The following is a 7,760-nucleotide window of genomic DNA, read 5'->3' as shown; positions in this document are numbered from 1 at the left end:
AAGAAAATGAAACATTTGATTATAATTGTTTTAATGAGCTTTGATTCAAAATGAAGTCATAATGGTCTGGTTAAAAAATATTCTGTTAATGAGCTTATATTTCTATCAAAGTGTGCAAGATGCAAAATTCTCTGAGGATAAAATTAAACAGCAAGCAATATTTATTTGCTGATGAACAAAATCCTACTTCTTCCTTGAAAAAAAAATAGTATTAGTAACGGTAGAAGTAGTATTAACAGCAACAATAATAATGGCAGTAGGACTGGTAGGAGCACAGTAATAATAATTATCTAACCAGATGGTCTTTGTTAGGTTTCACCTTGAAATTAGAGAAATGATATCAAGAGTACATGGTTCTGCAGGATTAAAACATGATCTCAGGCATGAAAAAACTCAGACTTGACTGTAGGCCACCTCTAAATACTGTAAAGGACTCCTCCAAATTTATTCTTTTATTCTGAAGATGCATAGGATATTTAGGTGATCAAAAATTGCGAAAAAGAGAAATGAGACATGCAGTATGCTAATTAGGGAGAGTAGTGTGAACTCCCAGTGAATAGAAATACCACTGGTTATTGCACTGTTACAGTGTTTGTGTATACCTTGCATTTTATAGTAGTACATGGACTGCAATGTATTTTTCCATGTCACATTCTCCATCCCGTAACTCAACTGGCCTCCAGCCTTAGAGCCCTGGAGACGATCTGGAATTTGCCTACTTAAAGACCATTCACTCTTGAAAAAGATCCTACATATAATGCTTTCCCTCTTACGTGCTGCAGCGGGTAATAGGGTAACACGTGACAATTCAGGCATATATTTCATTTTGACTCAGAATATTTTTATTCTGATTCCAATCTGATTTCTTTCAAATCTGAATACAGATCTCTCCTTTAGAATTTTCATGTTACAGTATTTCTAAGCATTGCCTAGTGCAGCATGTTACCTCTTCAGTACAACCACTCATTCACATGTCACTTCATTTGCCTAATCAGGCTCTGGTTAAACAATGCAACTTGTCTCATGTAAAAAGAGACAGCTACAATCTGTTGTGTTTGTAGTTTCTGTTTCAAAAGGAAAACAAAATACTAGCATTAGCAGGATGGATTTCAAGACCAACTCTTAATCACATTAAAAAATAAAATTTAATTAGTGAGATGCAGGAAGGAAGCAAAATTATACACACAGCTCTATGAACACAGTAATGTTACAGAGGTATTAATTATAAACACACAAGGATGGTTGGATTACATAGATAGAAGAAATGTAGAAAAACCTATGTGATAGGGAAAAAAAGGCATGAAAGTATTAAATTGATTTAGCTTCATTAGATCCTGAATCTGCATGATTATAAAAGCTTGTCATATTATAAACTGGGGTGTGGTTTTCATGTTTTGTTGTTGTTTTGTTTGGTTCTTTAATGATACATACATACATTTACAATGAGTTACCTACAGCAAGAAAAGACAAGCTGGACCTTAGGGCTGAGATATGACTAACTTTGTTCGAGGCTTCTTAGCTCACAAGAAAACACATTTGCAGCAAAGCTTTCTGACAGCCTGCTGTGCTTGACTCATCCTTAATTACTGTCTTTTGCAGTGTCCAAACCTGTTTGTTTCTTGGCACAGAGGAACTTTGGGGTTCTTTTTATGTTGGTTTTGTTTTCCATTTTGTGTGTGCATCCGTATCACCTTCACTTCCTCCTAACAGATTGTCAAGGACTATTTCTGGCCACAGCTTCAACCATCCTTTAAAATAAAGAGCAGACTGCTCCTGGAGTGATAATTCTACTTAGGAATGGATAGATTCTCACAAGCGTAAATCCTGAAAGGTACACGAAATGGTCTGTTCTAAACAACACGTTGCCATGGTTACATCCTTCTGTGGCTCAGATGGGGATGGGGGCCAATTATCAAGTTTTGTTTGCTTGATTTTAAGTAGTTTGTTACCTGGATACTCAACAAATAAGAAAACTGAAAAAAGACTTGTTTTCTTCTCCCTTAACTGAAGGAAAGGGAAAACAGTCATACCTGAATGTTAAAAAATCCAACAACATCCATATTCTTAGTTACACAGTGAAAGCACTTCTGAATTGCTTGCCTGAGAGAGGGCTGGGAAGAGGCCTGTGAATAGTTTTTTTGCATTAGCATCGTCATTTGAGCTGTGGACAAAGCAATTCATCACATAATGTCACTGTAAATCATGAGTGGGTAGAGAGATTGGGTTAAATGGTGCCAGGGTTTTTATCATTATCTGGAAAATAAAGGCGTTTTTCTCAAAGATCACTTGGATATCTAATTAGTGAAAGGAAATATCTTTTCTGCTGGGTTGCAGCACAGTGATTCTTACTTGGTGTCATTCATATTCCTGTTTTTCAAAGAGCATGTTGTGTATGGTAGCCTGTTCCTGGGCTTAATCAGAAGCTTTGGTAACAAACTGAAGATGGAAGAGTGAAGTTGGGCGGAAGAAGCAAGGGAGAGGAGCGCAAAATTAAAATACCATCCTGAGAGTTTATGCTGGCAATGACAGAACACTATTTTAATTTTTGTCTGGTCTCCTTTCTACTCATTTATTCCATCTCCTGCTTGTTATTGGAACTTCAGATTAAAGATATGAATGTATTGCCATAATAAATTTATAAGAGGATATTTAAAAGAGCAAAGATTTGAATGACACAAATGAACCTCACTGTAGCAGAGCTAAAGAAAGGATTTGCAGAGAGATGGCACAGCAGTCAGAAATGACTGCTAGAATCTCCTTAATTAAAAAAAAAAAGTAAAATACTGGAATGCAATAGGCACAGAAGGTGTTTCATATAAATTTAGGCTTAGCTTTAAATTATTGATGCCATTTTAAATTATCTTTAAAAAGGTTAAGAACAACTAAAGAAGATTATTGAAATGCAAGACAGCTACTCAGAACATGGAGAAACTAATGTTAAAAAAGGGACAGATATTTATAATAAACACCTAAAACTTGGGTTGGTTTTGCTTCATCTCTGTTGCACCAATTATTTCTCCAAATAGAATGAAAAATGACGTTTAGACTGTGTAGTCTTCAGATTTGCTATTGTTTTTTCCTAATGAATAGGACACATCTGTCTTAACAAAACAAGGACCCGCCACTTTAAGGCAAAATCTTTTGGCTCTTGCTTTCTCAAATGAAAATGGTCCTGTTTATAAATAACTAGTTTGCAATTTGTTTAAATTACAAAGGAGAATCAAAGAACATGGCTTTTCTTTGCAAATTAAACAAAATTGATAGTCACCAAGAAGGTTACAAACACAAAGCAGAACACTGCAAACACCAGAATTAGTGAAAAAGTGATGAAAATCATGTGGGTATCCTTCAATTGTTGCTTTAGACCTCTAATCCTGGTTAGCAATTTATTAAAAAGAATAAATAAATAAATAAATTAGTATCAGTCCTAATCCTGCAATCTTCCTTTTAAGTAGGTAGAACATGTCAGAGACAAAAAAATATACTAAAATGTTAATACAGATAATTGTGATATGTGACAGTATTTGGAAGCAAGCTATTCCACCTGAGCTCTGTTAAGGAGTGTAGGGAAGGTGCAAGTGAAGGAATGGGGGAAAGATATTTAAAATGGCATCTCCTAAGGATCTGGAGATGGGTAAACTGAAATGGATCCTGAAGGGAAGCCATAGATACTCCGGGAACGGAAACAGCCCTGTCAAACTTAAGGGTCTCTCAGGGAAATCTGGTAGATGTAGGTCTGGGAGGTGTAGCTCTGTGACACATAAATTTTTCCAAGGGGCTAAATCTTTCCCACTTTTAATTTCAACTGCTTTTCCAGGATGAGGACCTTTGCCCAGCCCTGAGCTGTCAGGAATATTTCCACCAAGCTCCAGCTTTGGCATGCAACAGCCTGGGCTTTGTGGAGCAGAGAGGTCTCTCCTCACCTCTGCAGGTCCAAGTAGCACCCCATCCTGACAAGCCCACTTGAGGAAAGAGATGCTACCTCCCCCTTTTGGTGGAGACCCTGGAAGAGGGACCGAGAAACATCCACAAAAGTACTGAGAAAGCAATGGGGAGAGGAAGGGAGCAGTGGAAGAGTGAAGAGCAGACACAGGGGAAGGATGGAGAAGCTCCCAGCTGGCATGTGGGGTCTGAATGGGTGGGGGAACAATGAGCCAGCTCTGTCTGTTTGAACTGGTTGTGTGAGCCTCTTGGTCTTGTAACAGCTCTGGAAAGACAGGGAAGCTGGGTTTTATAGATTCTGGGGAAGTCATTAGAGAGCAAAACAGGGAAGGAACAGTAAATGGGCAGGCATTTTGGTGAGAAGCTTAAATCTTCCATGGGATGGCAGAATACAATACCAGATTATATCCATGGATGCTCACACTGCCTGGAGACATACCAGTATCTATGTACATGCACACATACACCAGTAACTAGAGGGGATGACATCAGCCCATTTATGTATTGAAAAGGTTTTTGTTGTGACTTTTTCTCAGTAAAACATTGCATTGGTTCTTTCAGCTCTAGCTGCATGTGGTCTGCCTTTTGAAGAGAAGATATAAGAAACTTATATGTTCAGACACTACAGCTGCAGGAACGACAGAAGCAGAAGTCTTTCAGTTGCATAACCATTTTTCATGCTGCATATTCAACTGCCCTTAGCAATCACAAAGTACGAATTTACATATGAATACTACCTTGCAGCTATGGTGATACTAGTGTTTTTCATGCCCTATCACTGCAAATAAACTTAGAGGTTCTATTAAGATTTATGTAGCTAATATTATGTCTTCTTGCAAGAGATAAGTATCTTTACCTTCTTTGCTTTCACTGATATCAACTGCAAAACTCATTTGTGGGGCCAGAATTTTGCTCAGCAAGCTCAGACTTATTTGTAAGACTTGAGTTATACAGGAGACAATGAAATCACAGAGCAAAGAACAAGGAGAGAGGAAAACATGAAATAAAGAAGTGAACGAGAGGTGCTAGACAATTCATATCCATATGACCCCCTTCTGCCAACCTGGCTTATAAGAAGTGGAAATACACAACTCACTCTCCCATTTAATAGCAAACCAAGCAAGCAGACAAAAACACGAAAAAAACATCCCAAACCATGCTGCTGAGTCAGGCATGTGTCTTTGCAAGAAGAGGCTCTTGTGGACTCAAGTTATTTTTGCAAAGAAGCAAGAGTGAGTGTTTGCAGAGCCTCAAGCCTCAGGAAGTCGGTCCATCCTCCTGCCTAACCCCATTGTGTGGTGACAACCAGTGAAGGAGAGTGGGGGAGCCATCAAAATCCTACCCTGGGGCTTGTGGCTTGAGGCTGGCCAGGACAGGGATGAGAAAAAAACAAGCTGGAACAAAAGGCTTCAGCAGTTGGGGCTGCAGCCAGGAACTGTCAGCTGCCTGGGCTTTTCAAGGTTGTAGAGCAGTTGCAATGCATTTCTGAGGATTTCAGCACTGGGCTGTGGGCAGGAGCCTCGTGCCTAAATATTCTCTGTGGCTTGGCTTTTTCTTGGCTTATAGAATTTAGCCAGATCCTTGGTTTGCTCTGGAGTAGCTTTACCTTTAATGTTGGCTTGGACAACACCAGTGGAGAAAACCAGATGTAACTCGTAACAGCATAAAAAGTCCAGGAACTGTGCAAATATGTAATTTTCTTGAAAAACAAACAAAACCTGTTTTTCATAAAAATAATTTTAGAAAATATTATTTACAAAAAAAAAAAAAAAGAAAAGAAAAGGTATTAATTTTCAAGTATGTAATTAGCATGTGATGGGCCAAATTGACTCCTGGGGTAATATCTTTTCAACTGGCTGTGCTTGTACCATGGTTTAATTTAACCCAGAATGTATGGTAGCTGGATACATATGATAATCATGCTGCTTCCGAGAAAAAAGATGTGGCAATCATATACACATATAATACTTCTCATTTCTAGCTTTATCTCCTGTATATTATGCTTATACATATTTCAAACAGTTAGTTAACAAAAATGCAGTTACGTTTTGTGTCTACTAATCATATTCGGGTTTAAGCTCTAAAAATTAAAGTGGAATTCTAGTCAATAAAACTTTACCATTTTGGATATAAGGACTGCCTGATCACTGAAGACAACATCTGGATCTAGCTCCTTGTTTATTAAAACACACACTACACACAGAATAGGCATTTTAAAATTAATTGAGCCATATGGATGCTCTTACCCATTCATCTGGGCCTAAATAACACATCAGCATTCCTTGCATCTCTGGTCTGTGGCAGATACTTCAAGGCTTGTCTTGAGTGTCACACCTAGTTCAGAAATTAGTTAGTCACTGCAGTTAATCCAGAATGATTTTGTTTGCTGCATTGCTCTTTGGCAAGCCCATTTCTTGCTTCTGATGTAACATTTCTCACATAAACAAAGTATAACTGAGTGATGTATGCCATTTCAAAGCTAGGGTTTAAAGGCTCATAAAGTGGAGCAGTAGAAAACTGAACCAGAAGGAAAATGGTTAATGCCTTCTGTTCACAGACAGCTCCTTACTTCTGTAACTGACTAACCAAAATTATGGTTGTTGCTTTACTTCAGTTGCTACCCAAACACAAAGTTAAAGGGAGCAAAGAAATTGCTTGACTGCAAAATTAACTCTGAAAAAGCTTCTGTAAAACAAGTACATATTATTATTTGTATTAACATAATTACCAGCCCACAATACCACTACTCTTGTCACTGAATTAGTGTACCTTCTTGCATGACCTAGAAGCAGCGCAGAAGTGTTTTAAAAAGCTCTTTTAGCAGATGTTTGTGACTTTGTGGTAGACTTTGTATCCTGGTGCCCAACATGAAGGACACACTTGTATATGCTCCTAGACAGTGACTGTAAAAGACAAAGTTTTTGAATGTCTGTAAGCAGGTTGAGGCAGATAGATTCATATTTAGGAGGCAAATGCAGAGATTTTTAGAACTACTGCTCAATTCCCCTGATATTTACTTCCACATAATTCAAGACAGTCTGCATTCACTATGTTAAAGCGTCCAGTGTGTCACATGGTAGGACTATTCCTGAGTTGTAGATGCTAATCAATGATGCATTATTAGTGCTAGCTTTTATTTTTAGGGATAACTGTCTATATTCCACTAGAGTTGAGTTCCCTAGGCATTATGACAGGAAAAATTGAATCACTTTCAAACAGACATTAATTGGGGGTGATATTAACCAGAGGTAAAGGTTCAAAGGTCAGAACAACAACAACAACAGCAACAAGAAAGCTAGATTGTTTGGGGGAAAAGTCTTCATTAGACAGCAGAATAAATGTATGTAAGAAGTGGGGCTGGTGGGTCTAAGATTTTCCTAAGAACTGGGATCACCATAGTGATCTCAGGTGATTGGCTTCACAAAGGACAAATCATGCCTGACCAATGTGATGACCTTCTACAACACTGTTAGGGCATTGGTGGATAAGGGAAAAGCAATCACTATTACACATCTGGACCTGTGCAAAGCATTTGACCTGCATGACATTCTTGTCTCTAAATTGGACAAACACGGGTCTGGCAGATGGACAGCTTGGTGGATAGGGAATTGGCTGCATGAATGCACTCAGAGAGTTGTGATCAATAGCTTAATGTCCAAGTGGAGACCAGTGACGAGTGGTGTTCCTCAGGGGTCAGTGTTGGGACCAGTGCTGTTTAAAATCTTTGTCGGTAACATGGACAGTGGTATTGAGCACCCTCAGCATGCTGGCAATGATACCAAACTGTGTGGTGCAGTAGGTATGCTGAAGGGAAGGGA

At 38.5% G+C, this 7,760-nt stretch overlaps 1 long non-coding RNA gene across 1 annotated transcript; it reads right to left on the bottom strand.

Moving 5' to 3' along the window:
- Positions 1-910: 910 nt before the first annotated feature.
- LOC130596549 (uncharacterized) lies at positions 911-6,276 on the bottom strand. Its single transcript, XR_008971549.1, has 3 exons — positions 6,189-6,276; positions 2,031-2,123; positions 911-1,064 (listed from the first exon to the last, which is right to left on the bottom strand). It is a non-coding gene; the product is annotated as an uncharacterized LOC130596549 (long non-coding RNA).
- Positions 6,277-7,760: the final 1,484 nt, after the last annotated feature.

Source organism: Pezoporus wallicus, unplaced genomic scaffold (assembly GCF_028554395.1).
Source record: "Pezoporus wallicus isolate ANWC-B61680 ecotype Strahan unplaced genomic scaffold, APGP_CSIRO_Pwel_v1 contig_4322, whole genome shotgun sequence".
In the NCBI taxonomy this organism is placed as follows: domain Eukaryota; kingdom Metazoa; phylum Chordata; class Aves; order Psittaciformes; family Psittacidae; genus Pezoporus; species Pezoporus wallicus.
The sequence above is the reverse complement of the archived record's forward strand: the minus strand, read 5'-3'. Positions and strand labels throughout refer to the sequence as shown.